Genomic DNA, 13,050 nt, shown 5'->3' with positions numbered 1-13,050 from the left:
GGAGCCTCTTGATTGGCTTCTACCTGCGTGACGTCACCCCTGGTATTATTCTCATGTCCGGTGTTCGTTCCATGCGCGCTGGTACTTTCGTTAGGGGGGGAGGGGTGTGTCCTCCTCACACACGTCGGTATCAGGAACGCTTCTTGGGTGGTATTGAGGGGAGGCTTTTCCTCGAGGATGAGCAGCGCTTCTAGGAGACGCAGACGTCGTGGGTCAGGTGCTCTCCCGATGATCTTAATATTCCTGACGATGTCGTCTCTCGTGATGTTTCTGCGGTGTACTGCAAGGGCGTGCTGCCTAATGGCGCCCTCCTGGGCGTGGCAGGAAATCCTTTTTGACAGGCGCATAGTCGTCATGCCGATGTAAATCCCAGGGCACCCTTGGGCGGGGCATACGTATCGGTAGACGACGTTGGACTGCTTCAGGGGGGTCTCCTGCCGGTGGGGAGGGGTTGTTCTTCATCAGGAGGGTCTTTCGTACGCCGATTCTGTTTGGTAGTAAATAATGAGGGACACTCTCTTTCGTTTCCTCCATGGGGCGGACGTGTTCCTCTATTATTTTCTTCATGGCTGCTTCTTCTTCCTTGTATTGGTGGTGCATGAAGGCTTTATAGAAAAGTTTTGATATCCTCCGGGGGCGGAATGTTCCTTCTTCTCTTCCTCCGTCATGTACCACTTGTCAAGGGCGGCTCGAGTTTCTCGGTTTACGAGTTTGTTCGAGTACCCACATTGTTAATTAGCATCTGGGATGCTCGGTCGAGTTCGAGGTGTGTGTCCTGCCACGTCGAACATGCGAGAGGGCCCTCCTGACGAAGGCCCTGACGGTGGTGGTCTTGAACCGTCAGGACACTCGCTATCACCATTCAGACAAAGTCCGAGGGTTCGTAGCTTTTCGGTGTAAACGGTAGTCGCCAACTTCTGATTCGTCTTCGTGACAAGGACGTCGAGGAAGGGAGCCGATCGTTGCTGCTGTACTCGACAGTGAAGTTGAGTGCGCTGTTCTGCAGGAACTGCTGCCGAAGGGCTTCTACCTCATCCTCGCAGTCGGCTTGCATGAAGATGTCAATCGATGTAGCGTGCGTATGTGCGGGGGACATCGTGTTGCGAGAAGACCCTTTCTTCCACCTCTCCCATGTAGAAGTTTAGCGAAGAGGACTCCTAAGGGGGACCCCATCGCTACGCCGTCCTTCTGGCGGTGCATCTGTCCTCGGTGGGTGGTGAAAGTAAAGGGGCTCTCTTCGTACAGATATCCAGCAGGGTTCTTAAGGAGTCTTCTGGGATGTTAGGGGGTCTCATATCGGGATTCCTATATACCCGCTCCATGATGATCCCTATCGTCTCGTCGACTGGGACGTTGGTGAATAGGGACTCAACGTCTAAGGACGCCATGGTTCCCGCACCGGGGGAGTCGCGGATTTTCTCAAAAATTCCCACCGATGAGGTGAGGCAGTACCTGGAGGGGGATATAGGGGGTCAGAATTTTATTAAGGCGTTTGGCCAGAGCGTAAGTCGGGGCGGGCGTTTGGCTGATGATCGGGCGTAGGGGGTTGCCTTCCTTGTGGGTCTTCACGTTCCCGTAAAGGTAGCCGAGGCTGTAGTCACCTTGGATGGGCGGGAGGTGTGTGGCATTTGTAGCGGCATTCACGGCTGCGATGACCCGGTTGGCGTCGCGTTTGATGTCTTCCGTGGGGTTCTTCGTAAGTCTCTCGAACTTAGAGACATCAGACAAGATGGCGTCGAGTTTCTCGAAGTATTCCGAGGTGCTGATGAGCACGAACGCGGCTGTCTTGTCTGCACGCCTTACGGTGATGTCTTCTTTCTTCTTCAGATCTGCGGCTGCCTCCTTCATCTCTTTGGTGTAGATACCCCTAACCCGCAAGCTTGTCGCCCTCAACGGCGGTAAGCTACGCATTCAAGAAAAGACACAGAGGTATATCAACCTCACTCCATACCAGCCCACCCCTGAACAAAATGACATATTAAACCTCGGACTAAACTGCCACTTCATGTCAAAACCGAAGAAACACGAGAAACGCCTGGAGATTGAGATGCTCCTCGACTCGATTCAGCAGTTGGAAGCAAAGAAGATCCTAACAACGACGGACGCCCTTCAACCTCTTCTGCTAGCAGAGGCCCTTACGGACAGGGGGTCATACTCGAGCGGTATCTACACCAAAAAGAGATGAAGGAGGCAGCCGCAGATCTGAAGAAGAAAGAAGACATCACCGTAAGGCGTGCAGACAAGACAGCCGCGTTCGTGCTCATCAGCACCTCGAATACTTCGAGAAACTCGACGCCATCTTGTCTCTGATGTCTCTAAGCTCGAGAGACTACGAAGAACCCCACGGAAGACATCAAACGCGACGCCAACCGGGTCATCGCAGCCGTGAATGCGCTACGAATGCCACACACCTACCCCGCCCATCCAAGGTGACTACGAGCCTCGGCTACCTTTACGGGAACGTGAAGACCCACAAGGAAGGCAACCCCCTACGCCCGATCATCAGCCAAACGCCCGCCCCGACTTACGCTCTGGCCAAACGCCTTAATAAAATTCTGACCCCCTATATCCCCTTCCAGGTACTGCCTCACCTCATCGGTGGTTTGAATTTTGGAGAAAATCCGCGACTCCCCCGGTGCGGGAACCATGGCGTCCTTAGACGTTGAGTCCCTATTCACCAACGTCCCAGTCGACGAGACGATAGGGATCATCATGGAGCGGGTATATAGGAGGAATCCCGATATGAGACCCCCTAACATCCCAGAAGACTCCTTAAGAACCCTGCTGGATATCTGTACGAAGAGAGCCCCTTTTCACCACCCACCGAGGACAGATGTACCGCCAGAAGGACGGCGTAGCGATGGGGTCCCCCTTAGGAGTCCTTCTTCGCTAAACTTCTACATGGGAGAGGTGGAAGAAAGGGTCTTCTCGCAACACAGATGTCCCCGCACATACGCACGCTACATCGATGACATCTTCGTGCAAGCCGACTGCGAGGAGGAGGTAGAAGCCCTTCGGCAGCAGTTCCTGCAGAACAGCGCACTCAACTTCACTGTCGAGTACAGCAGCAACGATCGGCTCCCCTTCCTCGACGTCCTTGTCACGAAGACGAATCAGAAGTTGGCGACTACCGTTTACACAAAGCTACGAACCTCGGACTTTGTCTGAATGGTGATTAGCGAGTGTCCTGCGCGGTTCAAGACCACCACCGTCAGGGCCTTCGTCATGGAGGGCCCTCTCGCACTGTTCGACGTGGCAGGACACACACCTCGAACTCGACCGGACATCCCAGATGCTAATTTAAAAACAATGGGTACTCGAACAAACTTGTAAACCGAGAAACTCGAGCCGCCCTTGACAAGTGGTACATGACGGAGGAAGAGAGAAGGAACATTCCGCCCCGGAGGATATCAAACTTTTCTATAAAAGCCTTCATGCACCACCAATACAAGGAAGAAGAAGCAGCCATGAAGAAAATAATAGAGGAACACGTCCGCCCCATGGAGGAACGAAAGAGAGTGTCCCTCATTATTTACTACAAGAATCGGCGTACGAAAGACCTCCTGATTAAGAACAACCCCTCCCCACCGGCAGGAGACCCCCTGAAGCAGTCCAACGTCGTCTACCGATACGTATGCCCCGCCCAAGGATGCCCTGGGATTTACATCGGCATGACGACTATGCGCCTGTCAAAAAGGATTTCCTGCCACGCCCAGGAGGTCGCCATTAGGCAGCACGCCCTTTGCAGTACACCGCAGAAACATCACGGAGAGAACCGACATCGTCAGGAATATTAGATCATGGGAGAGCACCTGACCCACGACGTCTGCGTCTCCTAGAAGCGCTGCTCATCCTCGAGGAAAAAAGCCTCCCCTCAATACCACCCAAGAAGCGTTCCTGATACCGACGTGTGTGAGGTAGGACCACACCCCTACCCCCCTAACGAAAGTACCAGCGCGCATGGAACGAACACCGGACATGAGAATAATACCAGGGGTGACGTCACGCAGGTAGAAGCCAATCAAGAGGCTCCCGGTGATACCCCTACCTGAGAAGGTCTGCAAGACTTGTCAACGCCCGCCGTATGAGTCACCTTCCCGGGAACCAATAAAAACTCGACCTACCGGAGAAGTGCTCTGACCGTACTGGAGAGCTCGCAACACCACAATAAAGGAGAAGGACTCGCCACTGGAATTCAGATCCCTCAGCAGTTATCGCTTGATAATGTCCTGTCGATCAGGAGGAAACGTCGCGTTAGAGAGAGAGAGAGAGAGAGAGAGAGAGAGAGAATTGTATAAGCAATAATAAATCAAATGACTCAACCGAATTTTACCATGCCCTTTGGTGCGTGCTCGCCAGTCTAAGCAACAACGAGAAAGCCGTCATCAGAAAGATAGAGAAGGACTCTTTTTAAGATTAATAGTGCTGAAGCAGCAGTTCATTTTTAACAAAATTTTAATAAAATAATAATATAATAATAATAATAATAATAATAATAATAAACACTCTCCAAGATCTAATTACTCTACATTTTGGGTACCTTGTGAAAAATGTGTTTTTTATCATTAAATTTTGAAGCACAATTACGAATTCAGCTGAACTTAGCATAATCCTTTCTACTCCTCTCTCTATGTTTTGTAGCCATCTCATTTTTGGTCTTCCTACCGGTCTCCTTTCTTCCGGTGTCCATTCCAAAATCCTTAAAGGATATCGCTCCTCCTCCATTCTTTTGGTGTGTCCAAACCATCTAAGCTGTCCTCTCTCCACAAAATCTAGTATCCCCACCACTTCCAATTCTCATCTAATGTTTTCATTTCTTAGCCTATCCAGTCTTGTTACACCTTTTATGAGTCTTAGGGCTTTCAATTCAGCTGCTTGAAGTTGGCTTCTAGTTCTTGATGTTAATGTCCATGATTCATGGCCATAAGTCAATATTGGTCTTGAAATAGTGAGGTATATTATGGTTTTCTTATTACGAGGTATATTTCTGTCTTTCATTAGTGGGTAGAGCAATTACAAATTGTTACTGAATTTCTGTATTCGGGTAGTTATTTCCACTTTTGAATCGTTTTGGTCACTAAACTCTACTCCTAAGTATTTGAAATTTCTACACTGGTTCAATGTCTGACCCTCTAATTCTACATCTACGTTACTTGGTGTTCGAGATAGGTGCATGATCTCTGTCTTATCCTGGTTAATCCGCATTCCATTAGCTGTTAAGATCGCATTCCAGTTGTTGACGTTTTCTTAGAGAGATTCTGCGCTGGGGGCTATCATTGCATGGTCATCTGTATACATAAGGTTGATGGTCATATCTGCAACTTCATCCTAACCTCGTTCCCTCATACATTTATCTAGGAATAATATAATAAGAAGTGGAGAAAGAACGCTGCCCTGTCTTACTCCTGATTTAAATTCAAACCAGTCTTCATTCTCTTGATTTGTTTTTACTCTGGATCTGATGTTTTGATAGGTGTTATAAATTGCTCTTATAAGTTTCTCAGGGATTCCATAGTAAGGGTCTTTTAGGACATCCCATATTTTCATTCTTGGTACTCTATCAAAAGATTTTTCTAGATCTATAAAAGCAGTATATCTGTCCCTGTCCCATTCCCAGCTCTTCTCAAATATCTTCTTGAGGGAGAAAATCATATCGGTTGTCCCTCTTCCTGGTCGAAAACCATTTTGCCATTCACCCAGCTTTGGTTCAACATATCCTCTCAATCTAGTTTCAAGTATTCTTTCACATACTTTAAAAGCATGTGACATTAGGGATATTCCTCTATAATTGCTGCAATTTGTCTTGCCACATTTTTTATAGATTGGGCATATTAGATCTCTTCTCCAGTCTTCAGGTGGTATTTGTCCATTCCAGAGTATGTCGATTAGCTCTAGTAGCCAGATGACTCCATCCTCCCCCATGTTTTTAAGGAGCTCTGCAGGTATTGTATCCACTCCAGAGGCCTTACCATTTCTCATCCTCTTGAGGGCATTTTTTACTTCCAGTGTTGTTATGTCAGGTTCTGCATCCCCAACCACATCAAATTCTACATGCTCTTCAAGATCATTGTTTTCGTTGTTTAGTAGTGTTTCAAAGTGATGTTTCCATCCTAATTCATTGTTTTCGTGTTTAGTAGTGTTTCAAAGTGATGTTTCCATCCTGATTCAATCTCTCGGGGTTCGGTTAAAATTGTCCCATCCATAGGGTCTTTGATTACATAAGTGGGTGGTTGACTTCCCTTTCTATAGTTTTTGGCAGTGCTATATATAAGTTTTCTGGTACCCTGGAGATCATTTCCCAGACCTTCCCCTATTCTTTCCCATGTTTCTCTTTTTGTTTGAGCTTTTATGCTTCCTGTTTCTCTCGAGGCTTTTTTTATATTATTGTGATCTTCCAAGTTCAAATTTTTCATCCATTTTCTGAAGAGTTTCATTTTGTTTGCAACAGTGGACTTTTGTGTGGGGGTCCACCAAGTAGTTTGTTTTTTCCTCTTACCTCGAACTCTTTTCTTCTGCACTGTATTATTGGCAGCACCCACTACAGCCATTTTAAAGTGTGTCCATTTTTCATTTGGGTCATTGCTCTCCTGTTGCATTTGTTTAGCTCTACTTATTTCGTTTTGATATCTAACTAAGCACTCCTCTTCTCTCATATTCTCTACAATAAACCTTTCTCTCACTTGGCTTTTAATTGGTTTGGGTTTCATCATCTTTAATTTAATTAAGAGAAGCCTGAGATCTGAATCGAATGACACAGAGGGGATGCTTTTTTACATCTCTGACCATATTTTTGTTATTGCCAAATCAATCATTGATTTTTCAGTATATGCTCCTAAAGCCGAGTTCTATCGGTACCACGTCCATTTGTGGCTGTCTCTATGGTTATAGAAAAAGTTCATAATGGACATCTGGTTTTGTATGCAAAAATCAATTATGTTTTCTCCTTCTCTATTTCTGTCTCCAATGCTAAATGCTCCCAATATGCTCTCTATGCCTGTTCTGTCTTGCCCAATATGTTCATTCATATCGCCAATTAGTAATGTATTCTCTACATATGGGACATGAGAAAGATGCGAATATTAATTCTATTAAATTAATAAAATCTTACACTGAAATTATTTATATTCTAAGCCCAGTTGCAGATGATTGCGTTAGAATTTACAATACTTTTGTCAAACCAAGCTTTGTAGAACAAACAACATTCTCCACGCCTCAATCTTCAGTTTACAACACTTACTAACTGAATTTATGTCTGTTCAGTTGACAGACATCTGACCAGACGTTCGTAAGTCCCAAAGGTGAAAATATCTCTCTGAATATTGAAAGCTTAGGCCGGCATGTGAATATATAATTTCTATGCAACATATTCTCACGTCTGTTAAATGTTCAGGCTCCGATTCTGAATGGGTTATTGTTGCCTCCCGCGCAGTCATACTTGATTTGTATTGATATACGTGAGTGTGTATTGATATATATCACAGTATGCTGGGTAGTGACTTTTTTTTTCAAAATGAAAAAGATTTCAGATAGAAAGAACAGCTACCACTTTAGTCCTGGAAAACATCCCTTTCATCTTAAAGAAACAAGACTCTCATTCAAAGCGAACGAAGAAAAGTTTTTCATTTTAAAAAATTCAATCAAATTGTTTCTCTTATTCCTTTTTGAAGAGGCAGCAGACGAAGCCCTACTGGAAAAGAGCCTAGGGCTTATTAATAAAAACGAGCAAGGTCATGTTTCACTCCCAAATTAATTTCATCAACATAAGTGACTTGGTCTTCAAAATCCAATAATCACTTGGTAAAAAAGTTATCTATCTCAGAGTACCGGCATCTTCAGTTCGATGCCGCGAATATTAACTTCTCAAGAAGATAAAATTTGGATTAGCTTTACCTGGCAAGGTTTCGGATTCGGATGGAGGAGAAAACGAAAAATTAGGGAATAGATTGAAATTTAATGAAACTCTTCTTATGCACCTTAAAAGTCTATAAAAAGACATGTACTCACATAAACACAGCACATGCATACATCCTCATACGCGTTCATACAGATACGCACTCACATACATACCGATATCTGTATAACAACTGTTAGCTTTAATTAATATTTTTATATATCCTGATTCTACGATACACCGATATGCGTGCTTGTGTTGTTTGCGTTTGTGTTTGTGTGAGACACAGACTGAAAGAAAATAACTCTACGCTACACTCACGGTGAACTATGACATGCCTTAAGTCCTTAAAAATGACTTCGCTGTGGCTCTGCATCGAACAACTTTACAAAAGGGGCAAACAAACCGAATACAACTTCTTATTGAAACGCATTTTTCAGTAATGCTAATGGGCCTTATTACCACAGCTCTTGAATCAAATGGACAACGTTGACGGCATTACATGCATGCAATATGCTAGAGTTCGATAAAATGGTTATGAAACTAAAATTTTTCAGCTGATCAGCAAATTAGAGAACAGGAAATGGAAATATCAGGTGACAGAGGCTCTTGATTAATACTTGGAGAGGGACCGGTATACAGATATTCCGTAGCGTACTCATCTCCCGATCAGTAAACTTGAAATATATATTATTATAATATATAATATATATATAAATATATATATATATATATATATATATATATATTATATATATGGAACTCGACAGTAATCAGCAAGAGACAATAAATCTATTAGCCCGTGAGGCATGTTTACAAAATTAGCCTCAACCCATACAAAATGCCAACAATGAGTAGCAATTTTGCCAAAATGCTACCAAAACAATTAGTACTATTAGTTAACAAAATGCTACCGAGACACTACCCGAATTTAATCTTATATAGAACTGATGCAGTTTTCAATCCAACCATAGAGACTTCGCCCTCCTGGAAACCCTTTGACGTTTACGACTGATTTAAAACGAGCACTTTTAAATGTAATATTGATATAAATACACCATCAAATATAAGAAAGCTGACCTACTAATAAAGATTAGTCACCGCCAAACGAATTTCACAGAATTCCAGCTAATTTTCCAACATTATTCTTTGAGGGGCACAAAGAACTCAAGGTTATTCCAAGACTCCAGGAGAGCCTCTGGGTCTTTCATGCCAGACAATGTCTATCGGAAAACCGTTCCCAAGCTCTCGTAGCAACAGTCCAACATTTTTCTTATTATCAAAACCACGACGGTTTATATGAGGAAACACGAAAAGGTTCATCTGCATCATTTTCATTCAACTGTTTTTGAAGTCACAAACCTCTCTTTATTTTAAGAAGCTATTTCTACACATCAAACAACATAATGGAACTTATAAAAATCAAGAATTAGCATGGTCCAATTTCTTGACTCTAATGCAGTTCGCCAGGAGATTAGGTCATGATAAAAAATTGAAATTATAGCAAGACAAAGTAAGGAAAAAAAATCGAGTTTTCTGTACGCGTATAATGCTGTATGAAACTCTCAACAAACGGCCCGTGAAAGTCACAGCTGCGCCCTATGTTGTAGGCACGTAAAGAGGTGCCAGACGCACGCTCATGGTTAAAATTTCAACCTTAAATAAAAGAAACACTTCTAAGGCTAGAGGGCTGCAATTTGGTATGTGTGGTGATAGGAGGATGGGTGATCAACATACCAATTTGCAGCTCTCTAGCACCCGTAGGTTTGAAGATCTGTGGCCGGACAGAAAAAGTGTGGAAGGACAGACAAACAACCATCTCAATAGTTTTCTTTTACAGAAAACTAAAAAGTTGGATAGCTAAGTAGAAAGAAATCAGAATGAAGAATGCAAACTAAACTGTCTATCAGAAAACATTACGTTATTATAACAAGGAACTTACGTAAAAAAAAAAAATAATAATTTCAAATTATGTCTCTCCAAGGGACCTGTATAGTTGGATTGGTATGCTTGTTGAGATGCGAAATGTTTACCTATAGCTATAAACTGTTTTTTTTTTCATAAAAAAATTATCTTCCAGGTTATAATGAAACAATACAATAGTATGCCTCAGCACACAAACAGAAACTTACATTCATTCACACACGCGCACATACACACACATACATACATACATACATACATACATACATATATATATATATAAATATATAAATATATATATATAACACACATATATATTATACACTTTATAATATATATGTATGTATGTATGTATGTATGCATGTATGTATACTATATATATATATATATATATATATATATATATATATATATACTATATATATATATATATATATATATATATATATATATATATATATATATATATATATATATATATATATCCGTTTATGCAACCACCATAGAATGCGCTTTTCACGTACGTGATTCAATGCTCATATCGAGAGAGGTGCAATGGGCATAATTTTAACAGAGCGTGCCCATCTGCCCACACTTACCCTTGAGACAAATCTTTGTACGTTTGCTAACGAGAATTCTACCAATATATGTGTATATATGCATGGTTGATATACATGCATGTGTTTGCGTATGTATCTGTAATATCAGCATTTATTTGGAACAATAAAATTTTAAACAGACGATTCAAGGTAATTTACAGTTCCCCGTAGCAATAGCAAATTATCTAGGTGTGCATAAATGCATAAATAGAGGGTCAAAGGCTGAAGGACAGGATATGAATGAAATAATTCAAGGAGAAAGAAGTCGAATGGAAATGTAAAGAAGCAAAATAAGAAAAGATAAAAAGGTTTCACACGTATCTAACTCGCGTCAGGTCTCTCTGTACGGCTTTCATTTGTAATTTCTCTCTCTCTCTCTCTCTCTCTCTCTCTCTTTGTTCTTTTTTTATGGGATGCAGCACAAAAGACCGTCTGTGTTGCAAAGATAAAACATGAATTGTTTGAAAAAAAAAAAAAAAAAGTTTTTTCCCCATTTTTTGTTTTGGGTTCTGGTAAACCTGCGAGGCATTTTGTGATAGCATTGTATAATGTTTGTGCGTTTGTGCGCTTTCGTTTTGGCAACCCCCCGCCCCCGCCCGAACTGCGGCCCCATTCTCCTCTAATTTTTTTTTTTTCTTTTTTTTTTGCGTCTTTTAGTGTCCAACCGAGTTTTGTGCATGTAATACCTACTTTTTTTTTACTTTTTTTTTTTTTTTTTTTTTTTTTTTTTTTGTTTTTTTTTTTTTTTTTTTTTTTTTTTTTTTTTTTTTTTTTTTATGACGTATGTGAGGTTACTAATGCACCCGATGCTACTGGTAACATGAGGTTGTATTTGCACACATACACACACACACACACACATATAAATATATTATATATATATATATAATATATATATATATATAATATAGATTATATATATATGTATATATAATATATATATATATATCTTATAATATATCTATATATATATATATAATATATAGATTATATATATATAGATCTATATATATATATATATCTATATTAATATATATATATGAAATCCCATGAACATTTATCATGCTATTCACTCCAAGTTGTTTCTTCCTCAACAGTTACATTTAAACTTGAATAAATACACTTCTACAGGGTCTTATCATGTAAATGAAATAGAAGGAAATATGCATAGATTACCAACAAATACAGCATGCAAGGCAGAGTTAAAAGAATAACAACTAAAATAGGCGGCCAAGTAACTTCCTACGTAAAACTTTCTATATGCATTCCATATGTAAAACTTCCAACATGAATTCATATGTAAAACCTCCAACATGTATTTCATATATAAAACTACATAACGAATTTCAAATGTGAAAATTCCCATATGGATATCACATGCAAAATTTTTGTATGAATTTCATATGCAAAAATTCCAACATGTATTTTATATATAAAACTACATAACGAATTTCAAATACAAAATTTCCCATAATAATATATCATATGTAAAATTTTCTGTATAAATTTCATATGTAAAACTTCCAACATGAATTTCATGTGTAAAATTTCTTATATGAATTTCATATTTAAAACACTGCAACCCTAAAGATGCGTTCTATATGACTCACAGGGGTCTAAATATTTACATAAACGGTCAAACTGCTTCATTAACTACAACTTATATGGCAGCGCAAAGTATATATATATGTTGCCTATCGTGACCTAACACAAAGTAACTTAAGCATCTTTATGAGGAAAGGAGAGCCCCGGACACCAGCCTTCCCCTAAACCCCTTCCCTCCGATATGCACCAGGCCTAGAAATGTTGTCAACCCCGATATGAAAAAGAACAGTCACAAATAAAAATAACAATATTTTTCTGTACAGAAAGTCTCACCAGAGGCCCATGAACCTTTCAGCCACGCACCGGTGGTGGCTTATGTTATTGGCACATACAGCGGTGCCAGATGCACAATCATAGCTAACTTTAACCCTAAATAAAATCGAATCTGCTAAGGCTAGGGGCCTGTAATTTGGTATCTTTGATGACTGGAGAGTGGTTGATCAACATACCAATTTGCAGACCTCTAGCCTCAGTATTTTTCAAGATCAGAGGGCGGACAGAAAAAGTGCGGACGGACAGGCAAATAGCCAACTCATTACTAGTTTTCTTTTATAGGAAACTAAAATCCAGTCCGTTTTATTACTTGACGCGTGTTATTTCATAAGCCTGACATCTGTTCTAACCTTTTAGGCACTCCTAGCAACTTCCAGTTCAGGTGTCCCGTGTTACTTGAAAAGTTTAATCTGAATGGTGACGTGAGTGGAAACAATAGCCATTTTCCCGATTACATATTCACTGACATGCAGTGACCTGTAGCTTTCTGTTGCACATTCACTACTTCTTGTTCAGGAAAACCTTTCGATGACCGGTAGAGAAAGACTTCGAAAAGAAAGTGAATTAAGAATAGACGATGTTGTTGCTTGAGATTAAGCTGGCCTTATGACAGCACGGGCTCTTGCTCCTAGAGCAGCCCGTAGTGAATAGTCGAGTATTTCGTAATGGTCTAGTTATTATCTATCAAAGAATATTATGTTTTGTTTCTCTCCCGTGCGATACATTATCTAGAGCACGGACATGTATCTTCCTTTCCGA

The 13,050-nt window shown here is 41.0% G+C and overlaps 1 long non-coding RNA gene across 4 annotated transcripts in view; it reads right to left on the bottom strand.

Annotated features, from left to right (window-relative positions):
* Positions 1-13,050, bottom strand: part of LOC135215377 (uncharacterized) — a 424,575-nt gene that overhangs the window by 390,902 nt on the left and 20,623 nt on the right. The window lies entirely within an intron of this gene.

This window comes from Macrobrachium nipponense, chromosome 11 (assembly GCF_015104395.2).
Source record: "Macrobrachium nipponense isolate FS-2020 chromosome 11, ASM1510439v2, whole genome shotgun sequence".
NCBI classification, from domain to species: domain Eukaryota; kingdom Metazoa; phylum Arthropoda; class Malacostraca; order Decapoda; family Palaemonidae; genus Macrobrachium; species Macrobrachium nipponense.
This window is presented reverse-complemented; position numbering and strand designations above follow the sequence as displayed.